The sequence below is a fragment of the Copadichromis virginalis genome, linkage group LG7, assembly GCF_057382275.1.
Source record: "Copadichromis virginalis isolate Kocher_CV1m ecotype Utaka linkage group LG7, C_Virginalis_male_GT1.1, whole genome shotgun sequence".
Lineage (NCBI taxonomy): Eukaryota > Metazoa > Chordata > Actinopteri > Cichliformes > Cichlidae > Copadichromis > Copadichromis virginalis.
The window spans coordinates 24,031,442-24,055,234 of NC_140624.1; the positions used below are offsets into that span (position 1 = coordinate 24,031,442).

Here is a 23,793-nt window from a genome sequence, read left to right on the forward strand (position 1 = left end):
TGTACACAAATACATTAATATACACTGAGCAGTAAATTTGTTCTGTTCCCGTTCCCCTTTAATCTATTTTTAGGTCTTCAGTGATGAAGGCTCATGCCATTTCTGACAGCACACATTTCAGTGCTTTCTTGGTCAAAGAAAACAATGCTTCTGCCTGCTCTCATCAGCTAGCAAACTCCTTCATAGTGGAATAATGTTTGTAGATTACAGGCCACCATCACTCAAGAGGAGAGGAAAATTCAATTTTCAATCATGTCTCTTTATTTCCGATTTCTGGTCGATAAAAGAAAGAAATTAAAAGACACAGAGGGCAAAAGAAGAGAGAGCAAAATGGGTGAAAGGTTTTTCATAGCTAGTCAGTACATAGGTATTTTCTAAAGCTGCAAAAAAATAAGTACTTTCAATAATCTATTAACTACAATGACGTGTTTTTGCTTCCCATCGTAGCTAAAGTCAGTGCAAAATTCAAAAGTACTGAATCTGTAAAAAAGGCAAAAAGTCAAAACATTTTAGAACTGTCACTGCATTTTCTGTTCTGCGTTACTGGTACTACTACTGGTTTTTATCCAAAGGACATTATTGTTGGTTTTGTTCAATTAACCAATCAGATTTAAGGCAGCTTTGGTTGCATGCAGTAAATGGATTGGTTCGTCTATAGCACTCAAAGCACTTTATACAACCTTCCCAAATTCACCTAAAGCAATTTTTTCTACACCTAAGTGCTTTCTATCTAACAATCACACATCAGAGAGCAACTTGGGGTTCAAATTGCGTGCAGAGTGGAGCAGCCAGGGATCAAACCACCAACCTTCCAATTAGTGGATGACCTGCTCTGTCTCCTGAGCTACAGCCACCCTTAAAGCAGCACATGCGTATAGCATCACACATTCCTAAACATTAACTAGTGAACTTAAAAAACAAATCTGGATTGGATACACTGGCCCAAAAGCCCCCAAAATCTGCTGAGTTAACAGATTAGCCAATGGGTTCCCAGAGTGACGCGTCAGGAACTGAATAATTTTTAATGGTGATGCACAAAACAGTTTCTTCATCCTTTAAAAGCTATAGATACATCTATCTATCAGTCTGTCTTGTTACAATTACTTATTATAACTGCTAGTTATCTACGAAATCTCAGGCTTCGGGTCAAAAACTTATAATTTTATATAAAGACATTTTAGGTTTTATTTTAGTACTATGATGAACTAGGAAATGGTGACCTTGGTTGCCAAGCAAGCACTCACATTCACAATCTTTATTGAATCCTGTAAGCCATTCTCAATGTCTGCTTTTAACTACTATTTTAACTACTATTACTAACAGTGCAAGGACAACAGTGGGATTATGAAGGAAGAGGAGAAGCACAATATAGCACCATTTATAGACCTGTGCAATCAAATGTAATATATATCTAAATATGACTTTTAAGAAGCTTAAGTTATACTTATGTGTTGTTTGTTCCGCACACAGTTTCTCCGTTCAACAAATCAGTTTTGTTGTATGAATTGTGGCATTTCTCTATTGCCGACGTTAATAGTACAAGAAATACAGAACACAGTTTGTGTAATGTTGGTACATGGACAATTCAACAAATAAAAGCTACATCAAACACAGCTTTCAGCTAGAACAGAGCCATACACACTAGCTTCAGTCACAACGGGAACAGAAAGCTCTCAAAGCACATGTACAAGTGAAACCTACTGAGGGAGAAAAAGCCTATAAACAGCGGCAGCAGAAGTAACAGTCCACAGACATGATGCAAGTGGTGTCTGTCCTTTTGTTTGCCAGCAATTAGGCATCAGCATTCCCTTTTGTTCCCTTGTTGCAAAGCCCATGAGATGTCTAATAGAATACAAACTACCTCTAAGCTCAGTTCAATGACCACGTACAAATCAATCACCCACACCAAGAGTCAGCTTCACTGGGGTTTTGACTAGTCAATACCTCTTTTTGCACACTTGAAAACTAAATTTAACATATCTGTCCGGCCTGTTCTCTGCAATTTTCACCTCACTGTGGTTCAGCCATAACTGTGTGTGTATATATATACACACACACACACACACACACACACACACACACACACACACACACACACACACACATATATATATATGTGTGTGTGTGTGTGTGTGTGTGTGTGTGTATATGTGTGTATATATATATATATATATATATAAAACACCCAGCACGCCCCTGCGGGCGGTTTATCCTTCAAGCTCGGGTCCTCTACCAGAGGCCTGGGAGCTTGAGGTTCCTGCGCAGTATCTTAGCTGTTCCCAGGACTGCGCTCTTCTGGACAGAGATCTCCGATGTTGTTCCCGGGATCTGCTGGAGCCACTCGCCTAGCTTGGGAGTCACCGCACCTAGTGCTCCGATTACCACGGGGACCACCGTTACCTTCACCCTCCACATCCTCTCGAGCTCTTCTCTGAGCCCTTGGTATTTCTCCAGCTTCTCGTGTTCCTTCTTCCTGATATTGCTGTCATTCGGAACCGCTACATCGATCACTACGGCCGTCTTCTTCTGTTTGTCTACCACCACTATGTCCGGTTGGTTAGCCACCACCATTTTGTCCGTCTGTATCTGGAAGTCCCACAGGATCTTAGCTCGGTCATTCTCCACCACCCTTGGGGGCATCTCCCATTTTGACCTCGGGACTTCCAGGTTATACTCGGCACAGATGTTCCTGTACACTATGCCGGCCACTTGGTTATGGCGTTCCATGTATGCCTTGCCTGCTAGCATCTTGCACCCTATATTGAGTATGTAAAACTTTCCAAACCTTATCTGTCAGTGCCAACCTGCTTATTCTACTATTGCCTCTTGTTTGGTGTTATTTATTGGACCGGATGATTGAGGTTTTACTAACTTAAATAACGGGGACCTCAGAAGCATGTGGAAGAACCATACACAGTCAAAACAGCCTGGCACCTCCTCCTCATGTTGCTCACCAGCTCGGTCACACATTGCTGTAGGATGGCATCCCATTTTTCAACCAGCATTTATCGCAAGTCAGCCAATGTGGTTGTTCTGGTCACAGAATAGGTTGGCTGGCATTGACAGAGAAGATTTGGCAAGGTTTTAATGGGCGCAACCCACATACTCAAGTCTGCTGCTCAACCCACAAATACATTCTCCTCACAAATGTGGGATAGTATAGGAAATAGTATAGGAATAGAATAGTATAGGAAAATGGTATAAGATGCCAAAAAAGCATTGTTATAACAAAGAAATAACTCATCAAACACAAATGTCCTTATTTTTTATATATAAAACACTGATGTGGATGAACACATCTGCATTTGTTGTGAACTGCTTGGTTATGACGTCATTACAGATTAACAAACTGTGCTGTTTGAGCTGCAGCAGCACAACATCCTTCTAGTAAGACCACATCTTGAGATATTATTGAATGAACTGTAATCAGTTCAGTCTGAGTTGTAGGGGGCGATATCTTTTATCACATAAGAAACATTTTGCTAGATATTTCTCTAATATATGCAGTCTGAACACCTGAGTTAATATTTTATCTGCAAAAAGAGGAATTGCAATCTTCATGAACGCTTCATGAGCTACTGCAGTACAGATAATATCTGAAAGGAATATGCTAGCTGTCTGAAATGCATCTTGTATAACCGTGCAGAACTATGGTTGATGCAAAACAGCTTGCATATTGTGTGAGGAAGCTGAGTGGAGCACGATGATGAGAAGAATCATTAGGCCGACTCTGGAGAAATCTCAGCTGATGGCTACAAGTACAAGAGTCCTCCTGACGGCACAGCTCAGGTAACTCTCTTTGCTTCTTAGAACCTCCTTAGTGAGATATCAGCAGCAGATCTTTCGATATCTGCACAAACATAAGCTGTGTTGGGACGTTTTGCATACAATTAAATCAAATTAAATTCTTTGGACAATCCCGTGTGAACGCTACAATTAGACAACTTTCTATTCCAATGTTGGGGAGGAGTTTATGCCTCTGGATGGAGACTTGAGTGTCTGTCATCAAGTTACAAGACAAAGAAAGGCGCCTCTTATTTCAATAATTCAGTATGGTCTCAGAGCAGGAAGAGGATGAGATCCTCCTCCTGCCACAGGCACAGCTGGGAAACATGCTCACTTCTGCTACCCTAGATTTCACTTCTTTATTTTATTTTATTTTATTTTACACAGCAGAACATCTAAAACAGTGTCACCTCCTTACTCTGAGAATTCGCTAGAACATAGACCAGGTATACGCTGGCATGCTGTATGAATTCACCGATAGCTTCCAATAACAAGTGGGTGGGATGTGCGGCTTGTTGTGTTTATTCTTGTGGCATGAATCCAGAGTGGAGCTGCAGCAGTGAAATGCACTAAGTGTATTTTAATGGGTGTGTCATCCTGGCAGTCACACAGCCCCTCGGATGTCCTCAGCACCATTTTGGGACACAGTATACTTCCAGCAAGCTGGGGCTGTTAAATATCCATTATGCGCTGTGTGTGAACTGGACCAAATAAACCACAATACCGCCCCTCTGCTTGCTTTTGCCTAGCAGTGCGTTGTGCACTGAAGTCGCATCAACTGCCTGTCCCAAACGCCTTTTGAAAACCGTGCTCTCAATAAGAAGTTAAATCCTGTTACACAGGCATAAAGGGCTCGGTGGCAACAAAACTGTCACAAAAGCCAAGCACTCTGGCCGTAAAGACCTCCCAAATTTGATTTAGGCATTAGGCCACTAAATGCTCAGCGTGATCAAAACTTCTCAAGCCTTGTAATTTTTGTTCAGCATACTTTGCTTTGTATTCTATAACAAGCAGTCTGCAAAAATCCTTTAAGATCGATGCTTCGGTTGCTCCTGGATGAGATAAGATAGAAAATATGCCCCTTCAAAAATCCTCCAAGGAAACTATCACCTGGTTGTATCACACCAGAGCCTTAGGGGTTGGAAATGGCTCTCAGCTGGAAATCTTTCGCCCATCAATCTTTGACGTCACAGCGAGCTTATGAAGCTTATGTTGTTGTGCAGAAAGATGATCACCAGAGGAAGAAAAAATGGTAAACAAAGGGGCTTGGAAAATTATGAGAAGACCTCTAATGTGAACCGGTCACAAAATGAAGATGAAAAATTTATGTTCAACAATCAAGAGCATATAGTGAATCTTGACTGAATGGGAGCATCGATACACTGAAGTTAATGGAGAGTAATATTAAAGGCTTATAGGCTGGAACTGGTTTATTTATTCAATGAGGATAATAATATTGACTCATTCACTGCCATTGACGTCTATAGCCGTCAATGGCAGTGAATGAGTCAATGGGTTTAACTCATTCACTGCCAATGGCTGGCAGTGAATGAGTTAATATTAGTAATAATAATAATAATAATAATCCACAGTCTAAGTAAAAGTTGTAAAATTTACCACAATAAAGAGACAAAAAAAAACACATAACAAATAACAGATTCATTATGCAACACTTCTATTAGTTGAAACAATATCATGAAGGGCGAGAATTTTAAAGCGAGCTTTTACATGTTTCGTAAGCGATATCCCTTTTTTCATGTATCTAGACTTAAACTACCTTGACAAGCAATCTCTGCATTCATCCTCAACGTCCTCCACGTTTCTGTGGCAGTGCATACGACATGACTTATTCAGAAATTGTCCCCCATCCTCCACATCCTCTAATGGTGAAATCTGACAGAGGCCAACTGCAAATGGAAACCAAGCAGCTGCCCCGCGCGAAGAAGGCAATTGTGTGGTCCAGCCTGATGTGCAGCTCTAATGCCAAGCTTTCGATATGATGGCAAAAAAAAAACAGAAAGAAAAAAACTAGAGAAAAAACAACAAAAACAAAAGGCTTTCATGTCTTCCTCCATTTGCAGTGGCTTGATTGGTGCAGAGTGGCAGCAGTCCTGCATGCCAACGATACCACTTTCTTTTTGTCAAGTGCTGTGAAAGGAAAACGAAGAGCTCGGCCGGAGTAAATGAAACAAGGTATAGGACGGTGCAGAGCGGCAGTGACACAAACATGAGTTGAGCTCCACAGTAATTTCACATCCCATCTTCCGGAGGTTGTTTTATCAAAGTCACTTCCATTGTGGCGATACCACTGCACCTTGGAGGACACGTAGCTTGGTTGAAGCGTAACACCTGCTAACCTGAATTTGAGAATAATTTGAATGGATAGCTTTAAAAAAAACAAAACATAGTTGGTGTATACTATCAGCTTAATGAATTTATTTTTCTGAATGCAGGCAGCGAACTGGGAAAAGGCCGAATAATGAAGAAGAGATTTGAAAATAAAATGTTCTCCTCTGGGAATCTCAGGTACACACAGCAGCAAGCCCCTCCACGTGCTATTCAAAAATCAAAATAACCTCCTAACAAACACATTTCTTGCCAGCTTGAATCAACTTTCAACATTCAATTTAGGCCACGTTTTTAGAAGAGTGAAGAAGCATTTCTGTAATGGGAAAACCTAAATGGGAAACTTATTGTGAATAAGAAAAGGGGAACAGATTAATAAAATGGGCAGCAGAAAGCAATTCTCCCACATTTCATCTTGTTATCTGTTTTACATTATTTCCCCTGGGTATCCTGCACCTTGCAGATATACAGCTCTGCACAAATAATCAATTAAGCCGGGAGATTTGCAGGTATTCAGCAGTTGCTTTGTGTCAGGCCTTCAGCCACTTTCAATGGATTTTCGTTCTCGATAAAAAGCCGAGAGTAACAGAGGCTTTTGTTGATAACAAAATTGTGGCATGCAGTGGAATAATAAATCTGTTTATTATGAAATGAGTCTTTTATTAATCTAACTGGTCAAACAGTTTACCAATTACTGCATTCTCGCAGCATGCCAGAGAAAGGAATCTGTCATCTACAAAGTCCACAGACCCTTGTCAGAGAGCCACGGCTGTTAGGGAAACACAGAAATGATCTTAATTATCGAGATGCAAATGTAATTCCAACAAACCCTGCGTATCACAACAGCCAATCACGTTTGACAACCTGTCATCTCCACAAAGGTATTCTTCCAAAGGGAGAACACTCCTATATTCCCTCTGTAAACTGCCAAGCAGATCTCTGATCATAAAACCGAGTCAGACGGTTCGCTTTGCCAGGCTGCTATGCCAAGGATCCAAACAGATGTAACACCCCAGCACAGAGGCAGCCCTACCCTCCCCCCATTGTCTCCCTGTGCTGGGCCTGTCACTGCTGTCAGCAGGCTGAGCTCACTCACTCTAATGGGGGGGGGGTTGAGTATTGCGGTGGCAGCAGAGGGGAGAGTGAGTGCTGAATGTGATGCATTCCCCGTGGACATACTGTCCAAGTGTGCCACCCTCCCCCACCACCACCGACTGCCACTGCTACCACCGCCGTGGCCCTCGTGGGAGAAACATGCAGACCAGTGACAATGGCACTTCCAGCTGTTCCCTCATAAAGAGCTGGTGTGCAAGACAAGCCATGACGCTTTAAAAACCCCAAATGGTCTCAGCTCGTCATCCTGTCAGGTGCTCTGACACTAGAATATTTCCAGCCTCCACCAAGACCCCCACCAGCCCTCGCACACCCACCCTCGTGTTCTTGCCTCTGTAAGCTCACACAATGAGAGGCCAGTCCATTGTTCTAGTTCCAGTATATGTTGGAGACGCCAGTAAAGGCTTTCAATTCATCAGCACTGGCACAGGTGGCGCAAGCTACTCGAATACATTCTCATGAAATGTTAAGCATGCGCATCCCATTGATGCTAGCTTCAGAGCAATCAAGCATCAAAACAGTCGGAACAAACAGCTCTGGCACTCGCTCTGCCGCGGTACAACTGTGCAGATTATTCATGGTCCGTAACTGAAATGTGATTGTGCAGAGCCTCATCAGATCGGTCCATATATATTTTGTTTAAATTATTTATTTTACTGGATGGAGAAGAGGCGTCTCATAATTTTATAGCTTTCAATCCACTTGTGCCATCTCTGTGCAGCCAACCCTTAACTTTAGCAGCACTGTGAAAGGGAGACTGCATTTATCACGAAACACAAACTGAGTGCAATCAAGGAGCGTAATGTGCTGATAAGGTGGCAACATACACACGCTTCATGACATAGACGCACTCACACTCTACAGTGATACACAGAGATATATGATGTATGGCTCCTACTGAAGCTACGTTAAACAGCGTATATTTGAAGTATATTCTGGATGTAAGGTTAGAGGGAATTTTGAAAAGCTTTTTATGGTTCCAGAGGCAGTGAACATAAAGAGGACAGTGAAGTGTGAGAAATAATTTGGTCTCTCCTAGGCCCTTCTAACCACTTAGCACTTTGACCTAGATTAGCACTCTGTCAGAGGTGCACTTGGGAGGCATGGCAATGGAGGACTACGATAGTGTCTGCTTATTTCCACAAGAAAACACTCTTGACATATGTTCACTCCCTGAGCACATGCAGACGCTTGCATACTGGTTTTATTTTTGATATCAAGTATTACGTAGTATCTCTATCTGTAACACAAGATGATTAGTATTGGGATACTGTGAATTTCTCTCCAGGGCAAAGATATTCAATTAGTTCTTTGTTATACCGCAATCCACTAATGGACCGTGCGGCATCTCGACTTCAAACTCCACATCTATCCTCTGTGCCTGACGTCATGTGTCATAAACATATGCTGCTGCTCCCCTGAGGCCATTTTCTACATTAAAAACACAGACCCATGTGAATTAGCCGACAGCATCCTGTCATCGTGTCTATTCTTAAAAACAAAAAAAACTGGACTGTGCCAAGGGCAAGACGGAGAATGGAAAACAATAGAGGGAAAACGGCCATTTAAAAAAAAAAGTACCAGGAAGAAACCCCCTCTCCCGTTCCTCCCCTCTCTCTGTCTCCATTTGGGAGACAGCAAAAAGGAGACTTGGCTCTGCCTTAAAAGCACTTAAAAAACCAAGGTCACCTCCTGGTCAAATCTGTGAAATGAGAAAATAGCTGAAGGGGCAATAGGCCAGCAGCAGATAACATGAGAATGCACTATCTTTCCCCTACACATTTAGTGCAGTGGAGGATGAGGCACTGGCAGACTTTTCAAAACAAAAGAGGTTGAAATAAGGACTGGAGACACAATAAGATGGCCCACTTTCACCAAGTATGACAGCGCATACATTGAAGTGCTCTTAGAGAATGAGGCTTTTGGTCAAGCAGATAGTGGAGAGCCAAAGAGCCGAATGTGAGCTCACACAACTGGGTTTTTGCATTTAATCACTCAGGTAAATTTAAAGCCACATCCTTGTCCTTCAATTTAAGTCAGGAGCTGTTGTTACCATTAAGGAAATGAATCCTAGAACTCAACTGAAATTCTCAGAGTCACATAGAGTGAACATCCACTCTCTCCCTAAGGTGCAAATTGGAGTAGTAAAACCTGAATTGATGTTATCAGGTGTTTGGAAATGGGCCATTGATGCTGAATTATCTCTTGACATTGGGGGCTCATGAACTTCTGTGAAATATATACCAACAAAATTATGCCTATTTAAGTACAGGGCTTGCAGCTGTGACTCATAAAATGTGCCCATAACATATAAGCCCTGTTTGCACAAAACAGCAGCATCACCTGGAGTCCCACAGTGATTTGTAATAGCTGCAGATGGACGTCACTGCTTTAATCAATGTGTGACTCAGTAGTGTCTATTGTGTGTAAAGCAATATCACCTCACTCTGATGAAACCAAAACATATGAAAGACTGCACTGAGACACGCTTAAAAGAAGCGGAGGATTCTTCAGTGTCGTTGGGGACACTTCTGCTGTGCAGTGGTGCAATTTTTCTATTTCTTTTGTTTTTTATGTGACTTCCGTTGTGTTTTGTGTGCTTTTGTGTTCTGGTGTTTTCCTAAGCTATACGTTTGACCTTTAAGGGCCACCGTAAATATCAGCCATATATCATTTAACAGAAGTCATCTAATACTGGTCTTATCTTGTGCTTGCACAGTCAGACTCTTAGGGTTCTTCTTTTCTACTGTACTTACACTTTGTACACTCACTCCATAACGCAGCATCAAAGCTAGAGAATTAGATATATTTATAATTAGCCGATGACAAACAGCTAAACAGAGGAAGTGGCGCAGAATGTCATTTTAAGTGATAACTGTTTGCTAAACTATTAGCCGCAGCAACTGTATGGGCAATATTAGCTCTTCCTTTTCAGCTTGTGTAGCATCCAAAAAGTGCTTATTGCGACCTTGACTTACAAGATGACCCCCAGGTTGTACTAGTCATGTTTAATTAAGGCTGCAGTGTTCCAGCATCTTCCTCATTGTTAACTGATGTTCTGTTGAGCAACTGCGGGATTAGCTAGCGAGTAATAAATCATGGCAAATCTCTGTGATCAACACAGCTTTAAAGGTGATGGGAACTTGTTCATTTTTAATGAGCATACAGATACATTTGAAGCAGCTAACATCATTTGGAGTGAAAGCAGTTTGATGTAAAAAATCAACATTTTAATAAAATCTTTAATAGCTCTTCAGTTGATAACACTGTTATTGTCACAATGAGTAAATTGCATCTTGTGTGGATTGTGGAAGCAAAATATCACCCCTTACAGTGGGCTGACGCAGCGGTTTTTATCAAGGAATGAATCAAGAAATCTGTAATCTTTAAAGATTTATAACTTCAAAAGCAATCTCCACAGTCCTGCAAATCACAAATTCTTCCCTCCTGAAAGCAAGAGAATGAAAAACCAGCAGAAAGTGAGATGAACAGCACATTACCTGAGCAGAGAAGCACATGTTTCCTGCCAGCCTCACCAGTCTTGAATAACAGAGTTCTCCTGGAGGCAGCTCTCTGTTGATCAATTGACTACCTATCCCAGTGCTAGACTGATGGGAGAATATCCCATATCCCTGCATCCTCTGAATTCTCCCAAGTCTCCATCATGAATATTTGATGAGGGATGTGTGTGCCAATCACTAAAAGACGTTTATCTCCAATACCCATGACTGGGCAGCCCTTGCTGAGCTTCTCTGCTGGTAATCAAAAACAAACGTTTCATGGATGAAAAAAGGGCCTTTTCATGAGAATCAGCGATACTGCTATAATATATGCATGGAAGACTGAGAATGCATTAGGATTCAAACTTGATACAAAGATGAGACATATTCATTTTTAAATGTTAGATTCATATTTCTCTCTACCAAGGAAATGTAAAAGTGAGACGTATATTATTGTACAGCTAACCCGCCTGTGTTTGCTGTCTGGCTTCCCACGAGTCTTCAGGAGCACATGTAGTCTATTAATTAGCAATTCTTGGACTTGTGTCTGTACTCATTCAACCTCAACGACCCTGTTTGTGCTACAGCAACATTGCAGAATGTTCAGCAAATTCCTGCAGTCATTCCTCAGACCTTTTGTTTCCCATCATTTTATAACCTTGGTTATGCAAAACACTGGCATTTCTGCTGAGAGAAATGAGCTTACAGGCCCTCATAAAACCTGATACAGATTCTGTAGGCCTTTAACGATCCTTATATAGAGCACCTTTCACCACTATTCTGACGCAGCTCTTCCGATCTACAAAGAGTGAGAGTGGAAAACTGTGAAATAATATGGAAAAATGTTACATTTCCCCTGCCAGATTTAGTTTCTCTTGAAATCTGAAAAAGCATGGTCATCGTTGAGCCACTCTTATTAATTTATATCATTTGACTTCAAATGCATCAAAGCCTCTAAGGGGGTGAGGAAAGAAACCCGAAGTCATGTGTGATTCAACATAATGTTGATTATTTGACTGCATCCCTTGTTACACACTAACACAAAAGCTTTTTGTCAGTCATATATGAAACTATAGTGGCAGTTTATGGCTATAATCAGATCGAAGTAAACGAGGCACCGAACCAACTGTAACACAATTACACTTTAATTAATGAGTTTTACTGTTCAGTGACATTTATGCAAAGCACTAAACATTGATGTCTCCACAAAGAAGACACTGGTACATTTTCTAGCTCTGATTCCTTTCGTTTTTCAACTCAGGTTGAAGGCCATCCTGTCAGTTAAAAGAGCATTTAAAATTCTCAGTGCAGTTGTTTGTATGATTGTATTACAATCATACAAACAGGGCTCTAATCCACCACCTCCCTAGGGTGTTTCTGTGTGCTGTTTGCATGTTCTATCTGTGTGTGAGTGGGTACTCTGGCTTCCTCCCACAGTCCAAAGACATGCAGTGAGTGGGCTTAGGTTAATTGGTGATTCTGAATGGCCCTGCAGTGAGTGCCAATGGTTCTCTGTCTGTCTGTTAGCTCTGTGACAGACTGGGGACCTGTCCGGGATGTATCCTGCTTTTGCCCTATAGTAGCGGGGATAGGCTCCAGCCCCACTGCAACCCTGAATTGGAGAATGGATGGATGGTGACATGCATGTGAGCATGTTAATTCATACAATTTACAGAGAGTATTATTAAATGACCTTTTCCCACCAACGAGCCTTCACCGAGCCTGCTGAGGTCAAGCATCTATGATTATGGTTATGGTTATGGATTATGGTTCTGACAAATTGTGCCTCTTGTTTATGAATGTGGAGCCAATGGGAGTGTTTTTTTAAACAGCAGTTGTCTACAATTACTCTTGAGGAGGATCTGTTTCTGTCATTTTGAGATGCTGACAAAGGATGCCCTTTACCTTTGAAGTACTTCATCTTGCCTCAGGTAAAAGTGTCCATAACTTGGCAAAAAGGAAAACTTTTTGTTTGGTTCCTTGCCTCGGGCAGGTTTTCAAACCAAGTGGGCTCCTCTGATGTTGAAATATACACATTGCACATACAAAATAGTATGTCAAAGAGAGAGAGAGAGGCACAGAAACAACCCCGCTCATATCATGAAAGTGCAACTCCTACTCTATCAAGAAAGGATGCCGCACATTTCCTCCTGCCTTTTGAAAAAGCAAATCAGAATCCACTAAAAGCTTGTCTGTCTGCATTATTAATGCCTGTATAGTGAAAGAACTATCCAAGAATATGCCTTGAATCCAAATCTTTTTTAGGCTTCATGCGAAACAAAAACCAAACATTTTGACCATTTTGAGTCTAAAATTCACAAATGTTTACAACGTACACAATTGTATTCTAAATAATAATGAGTTAAAATCACATCAGGCCTGATAAAATTATCACAAATAAAGGCTTAAGCACATTAACTGCAACCTTTTTACAGAAGGGGAGAGTCGTGTTTCCAGCACAAATATATTCTACAGACAGCCATTCTCATTCACCTCCAGAGCAGAGGCTCTAGTGGTTTATTATTCAACATAAGTCTGCACACCAGCCCAGCTCCACCTTTGGCTCATTTCTGAACAATTTTCAAGCTTCCTGTAAAATGAATATGCATTGCCTTTGCTGTGAATCCATTTGCAAGACAGAATGATAATGAGGAGAAAGTGCTTTCAAAAAACCCAATTAATCTCATGTAAAACGGCTGCTCAATGCTTCTAATGAGATGCCATTTTAATAAGCGGGTATGTTGTACAACAAAGCCATTTGGTAAACATTATTGTTTATTTGTTTGATGACATGCATGCAATGGAACGAATTGGATTTTGGGAAAAATAAAACACTTATCAATGTCTGACTTGAAGAAAATGTGCCTTTTGACTTGGATTGTGCAGCTTACAATTCACAGAGGTTATTGTTACTTGAGTAGAAATGCACACTTGTATGTAAAGTTTTCTTTTTTTCAGTTTATGCAGAGACGGATTTCACATTTAACATTTATTGAAAATAACCTTGAGCGCTGTGCATCTCAAGTATATGCTGTGAATATTATATTGGCTCCAGAAATTCAAGTTTGTCTCCATAGGAGGAAACAGCTTTAGAACTGACACGAGTTTAGACAGAAAATATTTATGGGAACCTCATAAACACGAGCTCAGAGAAGTTGCAACCTAATTTCTTTTTTATTGCACCATGAAATACACCTTTCAAATGCTGCCGTGTGGACAAGCTGAAAGGAGAAGGCGGCTGGACTAAAACTGTTGAGAGATGGATCAAATTTGAGGGCTAATCGGTAGCTTGTAAACAATGCTGCTTTCAGAAGAAAACAAATCTACTTGTTATTGACTCAAAGGCTGCTGACTCCATCTCTGCCTGGTTGAATGTGTTTACTTATTCATCAAGGTGGAGAGGGCCAACCACTTTCTCAAACTCTGGGTCCCCGCAGTTATCCTTTTCCTGCTGTCCAACAAGAGGGACAGACCCGATTAAATATGCATGGAGACCAGTGAGTTCGCCTTAAAGTTCTCAAAGCTTTATTCTTCCCACCTCAAATATTCATGACCTCTACTCTGTTGCTGTGTGGTCTGTATATGCATTTGTGCAAAGGCACTGCATCCTCACCTGCCCTCACAGAAAGAAAAGAACATAAAGGGTGCAGATTTGAATAGCTGTGGGAGGTGTTCTTGCATCATCTTAGAAAAGTGTCACATACCTCTCATTCACTGGGTGGTTCAGTACCGCATGTTATGCTACAGTATCTGACTTGTACTCTTTCCAGATTGCTTGGTATTCAGGGAGACACTCACTAAATGAGAGATAATAAGAGTGTACTGGGCGATCTGTGCATGAAAATGAATGCATAGAGTTGGACTGCTCCGGTATTTTACCGTGTATCTATTACAGGGTGGAGAGAGGTCTTCAGGGGTTGCCTAGTAGCAGGGGTGTCGAACATATGGCCCGGGGCGGCTCAGTAGATGGCTTTGAAAATTGTGAAAAGGAAGTAAAAATGTGAAAATTGTGAAGAAGAAGTATGAAGTAAGGTGTAAATGTGAACTCTTCACTGCATTTTGTGCTGAAGAAATGATCAAGTCATGAGAGTCCAAACTGATGGGTCAGAGTTTTGAATTGTTGTTGTTTTTACAGCCTTCTTACTCACTAAGAAATCCTCCCCAGCCTGCCATGCTACACCAAAATAAATACTAGAAACACAATCACAAAACAGGAAAATAGGTGGGTAATTTATTATTTCATTCTTTTTGTTTTAGAGATGAGCTCATGGATGGAGGTTAGGTAAACAGGCTGTGGCCTATAGAACTTTCAAGAATTAAAGTGATACCTGTATCTTGTGATTTAAAAATTTTCAATCTTAGTTCTAATTTTGTTTCTTTCTGACACACAAAACATAAACTGATTTCCTTAACATTTGCTTTATGCAGCTATTTATGAGTTCTTTCTAGATAATATTACAACACAGTTTAAAGTTGTGGATAACTTGTGTACACTTTGTGTAACTGCATGGATCAGTTGCCAACAGGGAAGCTGCTGATACCCTCTGCTAGACAAACTATGCACCATAACTCATGACATAGTTGAAGGGTGTTTTTTCTCTCGTCTTGTTTCTTTACTTAAATTTTTTTTAGCCTGTTATTAATACATCGTGAAATAGCTAATATTAGCAGATCAGTTGAGCAGGCAGGTGGCCTGACAATTAGTATCAGTTGAACCTCCGTTTTTTCAGATACTATCATCACACAAATTTCCATTTTTTCTACATCACACATTTTGGTGTTAGCAAGTGGAAAGTCATCTGTGATGTTGATAAATCACTGGATCCCATTTACTTGCTAATGCTAGCTCTGTTTTCATACAAAGCGCAGAACGTAACTGATCACCGAGCAGTGAAAGCAGAGCCAAAGGCAGCTTGCCTGGGACGCTGGTCTACCATCAGTTTCCTCCAAGTTTAACGACAATGTGAATTCGCAAACCACCAGAAAAAAGCTGCTGGTTGGTCAGCTCGCCTATAGTTCAAGTCATCATTAATGGGACACGGTCGCACAACCAAGCACAGCTTTCAGTGACAACAGCTAAACTGCTTTACTTTGAAATGTTTAACTAATGTGTTTTTAGATTTGACTTTGCCCTGATAGAACACAACTGCAGCATTGTATATTAAACCAGTGGGTCTCAAACAGTATGTCATGAAACAAGCAGGGTATTTTGAAGAAGTCAGTGTGCATTCTGCCAATGAAATTTCAGTTTCAAATATCACAAAGACAGTTTGTCCATTATTAAAAAATGAAAGAAAGTTATATGATGATACTTCCAGTTTGGATTTGGGAGACAGACACTATCTCTACTTTTAAGATTAGGCTTTAAACTTTCCTTTTTGCTAAAGCATATAGTTAGGGCTGGATCAGGTGACCCTGAATCCTCCCTTAGTTATGCTGCAATAGGTGTAGGCTGCTGGGAGATTTCCATGATGCATTGAGTATTTCTTCTTCAGTCACCTTTCCCACTATGTGTTAATAGACCTCTCTGCATTGAATCATATCTGTTATTAACCTCTGTCTCTCTTCCACAGCATGTCTTTTATCCTGTCTTCCTTCTCTCACCCCAACCGGTCATGGCAGATGGCCACCCCTGCCTGAGCCGGGTTCTTCCTGTTAAAAGGGAGTTTTTCCTTCCCACTGTCGCCAAAGTGCTTGCTCATAAGGGGTCATATGATTGTTGGGTTTTTCTCTGCATGTATTAGTGGTGGAGGTGTGGTCCCTGGCTGAGCTGCAGGGGAGGGGTGCTGCAGTTAACTCAAGGGGCGGTGCAAGGGGCACAAAATCAAACTGATGATGTTTCTCCCTTATATAGTGAAGCTGGAGCCCAGAGAAGAGACAGCGTGTGTGCTGGAGGCCAGCTGAAAAGCTGAAGCAGGTGCTGAGCTGAAGAACAGCAAAAACAGTATCGTCACCAATAAAATTGACAGAATTAACACGAAACAGTGTGTCAGATCGTGGTCCTTGCTACAATATTATTGTAGGATCTACCTTATAATATAAATCACCTTGAGGCGACTGTTGTTGTGATTGGGCATTGTATAAATAAAACTGAACTTGTGGAAAATTCCCTCTTGTTAAATTCATTTACTTTAATAAGGGGGCCCAAAGAGAATACTTGCATATAGGGTCCAGATTTCTGGAGACCCCTGTGGTAGTCAACTGCTGAGTTACTTTTACATCTGAAATGGGACACTATGTATAAAAATGGCTGTAAATTCTTTAAAAGTTATTCCAATACATTTCTTAAACCACTGAATTAAATCTGCAATTGTGCACTCCAGATTGTTTTATTTGTTTTATCTGAAATCCACTGTGGTGACGTATAGAGGTAAAATAAAAAAAATATGTGACAGTCTTAATCCTAAGCAGAGGAGTTTTACCTCGCCTTGACAAATACCATCAGTTTCCACCATCTCCAAGCATGTATAGGATGTACAAGTCACCATGGAACAATATCACACAAATGTAACAAACCTTACTTTAAAGAAAGGTTTATACGTTTGGAAGCAGCAGATGGTCAACCCAACCTTATAAATCAGACTTGGACACAAACCTGTTGCCGCTCACTCGTCCATCCTCTTTTTTTCTGTTTGTTCACTTGTCTCAAAGGTATCAGAGGGATACTCAATGATCCTTCCTCAAACCGCAGCCTCCGGCCAAGCTCGCTGCTTCATTATTAACAAATATTTTTCACTCGCACTTGGGATTAGGGGTCTTTGCTAGTGAATCCAGAATTATTTTTACAATGTAAGTCGTGGATAGAGAAGACCTTTGTGAATTAGGAGACCAAAGGGCTCTTAAGATTCTAAAGGTTTTTAAAAAGCACTGAAACAAGCAAAATGGCATGTACTGGACATCAAATACACCAGTGTTTCAAGGCTAACAGTGGTCTTGCAATCACAGAGAATAGAAATTCTTTTAATTTTGAAGTAATCATTTCCTTCGTTTTCCTTCTTCTGCTGACAGTCACAGAAATAGTAAGTTATTTTTGGTCCTTTTCCATCATTGTGATATATTCATATGTGGATTTAAGCAAGTCGAAGCATACCAGTCCAGCTAATAAGCCATCAAAGAGAGTCTAAAAATACCCAGTAAGCCTCTTCTCTGTGCTCCATTCATGTCTTAAAAAGAAACGTGACAAATAGCAGTCAGATCTGACTGTAACAGCTTTAGGTAGCTTCCGCTGTGACAGTATATATTAACCTACACTGGAATCACTGTATTCACTTTGTGACCACTTCACTCCGCATAGCCATCAGGAGAAAAGTGCAGTCTTGTTTTTAGGGTCCTAATGCTGCTGGACTCGGATAACTGCGAAATATATAACTTTTAACAAGTGCAGTGATGCTAAATGTAGAAGGCGTGTCATTGAGTATCCTTTCACATTTCATCCCCCTGCAGTGGTGCCTTGAGACTTATTTTCTCACCTTTTTATTCTCGTCTCGAGTTTGTGGATGCATGGGCGATTATTGCCTTGTTTTCAGGAAGAGTGAGAATGGCTGCTGAGCCATGGACTGCTCTGTGTTTCATTTGTGTCTCACCGGCTGTGAAATATACCCATAACGAACAATTTGTGCGACAACAAAGCTCAGAGAAGGCCGCTGCTATATTTATGACATCCTAGCAAAAATGTGCACGCAGTATTAAGGATGAAAAAAAAAGGCTAACAATTGGAAATGTGTGGTAAACACTGTTCTTTACCGTTTCAGATGACCACTGCCAGAGCTTAAATGAGGTTTACTTTAGTTGTCTAAAAGCCATTTTCATTATTATGCCCCACTTATCAAACTGGGACAGAGTATCTCCCTCACACTGTACAGTCACCCCTCCTGTGAAATCATAAAGCAGAAAATCACCATCCATCTGACATTTTTCACTTGGGAAATGGTGGCAATAACTCCTGACTGAGTTGGCATTTGGAAGTTGGACGTTTATGCCTCAGGGACAGGACAGGAGGAGTGGGTTGAGAGTCGAGTGGGAGCAGAGAACAAGTTTTTTCCTGTTGTGGAGAGGATCCGCTTTATCAGTCACAGCTGCTGTAGGGCTGGCCCTGGTGGGGACAGACTTTGGTAAAACCCCCTACATTTCACTCCACACACTCCACAGTGGGGAGTCTCTCAAAACAGAAGACAATAATATGCATGGTGGGCTCTTCATGAAGGAAATAGCACGCCATATGGGAGGGAGAGCATGCAAAATATTGAAACATTGCTGTAGACACAGTTTTCTGATGGTGCTGATAGCTTTCTTTCCTGAGCCTGACAGCTTTAAAGCAAGGACTTCACACATTAATTCGCATACACACACAACTGTGTAGTGACCCAAAGCAGGCTGTGGATGTGTGGCCATCAGACTTTTTATTCACTTCTCTGAATATACACTACATACACACGAGACTGTGCACTTTTATAAAACTGCCCTCCTACACACACACACACACACACACACACACACACACACACACACACACACACACACACACACACACACACACACAATACCCCATAAAGACAATGTGAAAAAGTTTAAATAGCAGACACCAAAACAACGTACAGCACCCTGCACAGGTCAGCTGTAACACAGATTTGAGGATTTAAACAGTGGAATAGTTTGTCATAAAGCAGCTCACCTCTGGATAAATCCTGTCTCGACCACAGCTGACAGATATATCTGTAACTGTGACGTTAACTCTGTGAAAAATGGTAAAATTCAAAATTCACAAGAAAATAAGTGAAGGAGCGAGACGAGCGCCAAGAAGACCCGGGAGGACAGAGCTGCAAGCTGATGAAGACATCTTTATGTTCTTAAATTCAGACTGACATTTGACCACTTTGCTCACTTATAGTTGAATATTGTAAACCTGTCACTGTGAGGAAACAGCCTTAGAAACAAATTACAACTCAAACATGCGCGTGTGTAGGGGCGTGCACGTGACCGATGCACTCCGCTACTCAAACAAATAGCACCACACCTCTGTGGATGAGTGAAAAATCTCATGCTCTCATAAATTACATCATAAAAAGCTAGCAGACGACAACAGCAGCAGGCAAATGATTATGACTGACTTTACTATAATCGACTGGATTGTGATGCCTAGGAATGAAATGTGTTGGCAAACGAACTGAACTGTGAATAACAACCATAAATGCTTTGATTACGTTAATTATTTGAAGAAAACCTTCAGAGGAAGCACAACAATCTTAAAAATTGAAAAATAATATTTTATACCCACACACAGGCACACGCACATAGACGCACACACAGATGTACTAAAAAAATCCATCCAGGTTTCAATCGAAAACAGGAGAAACAAATAGCATCCAGCCAGAACTCTCTGCGTGTTTAAACACCACTTTGCATTTAATCATTTGTTATTGTTAAACTGTCTCTCTTCCACAGTTTTTCTTTTGCCTTTTCACCCTCCCCTCCCCTCCAACCACTTACGGCCGATGGCTGCCCCTCCCTCCCTGCTTCTTCCTTCCCAATGACACCAACTGCTTGGTGAACTGAACAACAAAACAACCAGAACAGCTGGTCATGGGTGACAAGAAGCAACTGTCTTATGAAATGCTGTAAAACTGAGGTTCAATTGAAGTTTCCTTGCTTTCATGACTGTTTCGCTTCCCCATAATAAACATTTTTGCAGTGGAAGGTCAGACAGGTACTAACTACTCTTTCTAAAAAACGCCTGTCACAATCCAATAAATATCATTCCACACGTTGGTAACGAAATTATTGTGTCATGTTCCCAATGACATCCGATATAATTCATCCTCCAGTCTAGTCTGTGCTTCCTCCCCCCCAGACATCAAATTAGATTAACATCTGAGCTTTGGGTAGGCTAAAGATATGGATATAGATCCGCTTAGCCCCCATCCACAGCCCTCTTACCCTTTCCAGTAAATTATCTCGAACCAAACCTTGTTTCTGACGTGAATGAGGTATGTCTTCACAAATAGAAATTAGCCCACATTTATCAGAGCCTTGGCGCACGAGCAGAGAAACAAGACAAGTGTTTTCCTTGCTGATATGTAGAAATTATAGTCTTGTCAACAGAAATTCAGACTGTTCAATTAGACAGTAGGCTCCCTCCTGCACACGAGCTGCACAGCAATGATCCAACTGGGAGGAGAGCTTTCTGGTTAACATTGCTTGTCACGTCTGAGCTCCCTTATCTCTGGGTAATGCCACTCAACACCAAAGGGGCCTCGCAGCCAACTGGTTCCAATTGATTTAGAGAGCATCAAAAACTCACCACCTTTATGAAAGGAAGCAACAACCTGGTTAAAGCACTCAGTGACACAGAGGCAAGCGTTTATCCACCCTGCATAGTTTAAACTGCCGACATTGCTTTGAGACGCTAACTGCTGGCATTTAATAAAGACAACAATGCAACCTCCAGGGCTCCATTCAAAGAAAAAGGGGTCAAAAGCTGGATTCGAGCGCTCACAAGCTGAGTTCTGACTGTGAAGGCTATTTGTTAAACGTTAATGCTACTTATGCAATTAAAGCCATTGTTCTTTCACTGCCAGTGTTGTATAGACTACTAGGTGGCACAGTAGACGGTGCCTGAAGATAAAGAGGCGCAGATGAAAGGTTAAAATATAAAAAGCTCATAAATCATGAAGCATGAGCTGCGATGCCTTGTCAGCTACCTGTTTTCTTGAATTCAAGCTCAAGTTATTAGTTTTTACACAAACGCGGTGACATTTACATTCTGTCCTTTTCTAATGTGTTTCTAAAAGGGCCGTTTGGGCACTGAAAAACAGAGATGTTGATACTGTGAACTGTACCCTTGGCTCTGTCAGCCATGAATAAACCATGCTGTGCTATCATGATGAAGGAGTCAGCGTCTCCCACTCGTTGGTACACAGGGTCTGATGCTCTGTCTGTTGAGCCAGTGTCCCAGCATTGACTGCCGGTTGTAATTCTCTGCAGAGATTGAAGCTGACAATCTTCAGCTTGCCAGGCACAAAATCCTGTTTATCTGTCAGGATGAGCGGCTGTAGGGCCCCATTTTCTCCCAGTTCTGCCTGTAAGCTCTCTGGGTTGACAAAGTCTTAGACAACATGAAGACAGAAAGACAGGGCTGATAGAAAAAGTGGCTGTGCCAAGAAGTTTGGTCAGTTGTGGCTTACCCAGGACAGCACAGGACGTTCTTCTCAAGCTTTTATGTTCATAAGATTTTTAGTAGTACTTGACCTCTAGCCTTAACGTTGACGCCCAGACCACTGAAAAAAGTGTTCCAAGGTTTTTAGTAGATACATGTGTGATGGGGGTGTCACAGATGTATTTGGCCTTTGTCCTTAAGAATACATCATGTCATCAGAGTCCAAACTGATGGTCCACAGGTTTGAATCTTCATCATTTTTACCTTCTTACTGTCAAAGAAACCATCACTGGCCTGCCGTGCTACACCAATATAAGTAGACACACCATCAAAAAACAAAGAATTAGGTGGGTTTTCATCATGGATGAATCAATGGACTATATACGATTTCATTCAACAGATACGACTTTTTCCATGACTTCAGCGATTGTTACATACATTTTCTGTACGTTTATAGATTGATTTCTTAGACTGTAGACACCCGGCTGTGCTGCTTTATGAAAATAACCTGTCCGTGTGTTACATTTAGACTAGCTAAAAGTGGAAACACTGAATAATAATTATTTATTTATTTATTTTTGTTTTAGAGATCGAGTTCATGAAATGTACTTAACTTATTCACAAGGTTTTCTTTATAGGTATTAGAAGTCAAAATTTATCCATAAGGGACTCATTTAGTAAAATGAGCTCTAGCCTCTAAGCTATTTTATTAATTTCAAAATCCTAAATTGCCTTTTATTCAAGTTACTGTGTTCTCAGAGTTTGGTGTAAAAGCCACCCAACTGGCCATCCAACCAGTGGGGTTATGAGCCTTTCAGGCTGAAGGGTAAAAATGTAAGTACTGACAAAAAGACTAATTTAGAACAAACAGCTTGTTCACGTATGAGGGTCTCAAAACAGAGGTATTACAGAGGGGAAAAAACATGGCTGAAGAGGACAAATGTGTGACTGGGAGAGAAATGGCAGTTGGGGCTGCCTTGTGAGCCAAGGTGCCAGTGGAGAGTGAGAGGGGAGTGTTGATGGGCTTGCTATGGGGGTGGGGGGGGGGGTGATGTGCGGCTAAGGTCGGGCAGATGGTGGCCGATAATGAGGGAGTAGAGGTGTAGCGAGGAAAGAAGCCGTGCTGTTTTCAGGCTAGGGCACGGCAGCGAATGCTCTGCACCGGGTTCAGATTCAGTCAGACTGAGAGAAAAAGAATACGAGAGATAGAGAGAGGAATGGAAGAACAGGCGCTGTGATGACAGCGAGCCCGGTAGCTCTATGCAACCTTTAACGAGCACACCTATCATCCCATGATGCCTGCACTCGAAGGTACTGAGCAGTCACCGAATGTGAGAAATATTCAAGAATTCCCTGTCTTGAAATTCTTAATTTCCTTTGGGTGTATTCACTGCTGGAATCTTTTACCAGTGCCTCGACCTCGCCTTCATTAGTAGGTTGAGATTAATGCATAATTAACAAGAAACAAATGAATTTATGCTAATAAGGCAGCAAGAAGTGTGACATGGAGAGTGCACGTTCTTATGCTCTTGAGTCTGGCCAGTGGACAGTGTCTTATTTCCTGCCCACATACATTATCAGATTAGTTTTTGGGGAAGTACAGCAGGAGTTTTGCTATCTCGAACAGCAAGCTAGGAGTAAAAACAGCAGATAGAGATAACAATAGGAGAAGCATTTAACAGGCTGGAGAAAATGGTCTGGAGTGGCTGCAGTATTTCCCCTATAAAAATAATCAGCGCATAGTCCTCAGAAACCACATAATCATGTAATCACGGCACATCTAAAATCTCTTTGCAAGTCAGCCTAAAAATGTGAGAAAAAAAGAACCCAGAAAATCAAATAAAGCAATGAAAGGATATCTTGTAACCTTAGATGTCGTAATTTGTGTTGGCAGAA

General features: G+C 41.3%; 1 protein-coding gene across 2 annotated transcripts in view; it reads right to left on the reverse strand.

Annotated features, from left to right (window-relative positions):
* Nucleotides 1–23,793, reverse strand: part of LOC146705070 (alpha-1,3-mannosyl-glycoprotein 4-beta-N-acetylglucosaminyltransferase C-like) — a 148,166-nt gene that overhangs the window by 7,060 nt on the left and 117,313 nt on the right. The gene's annotated exons all lie outside the window — the stretch shown is intronic.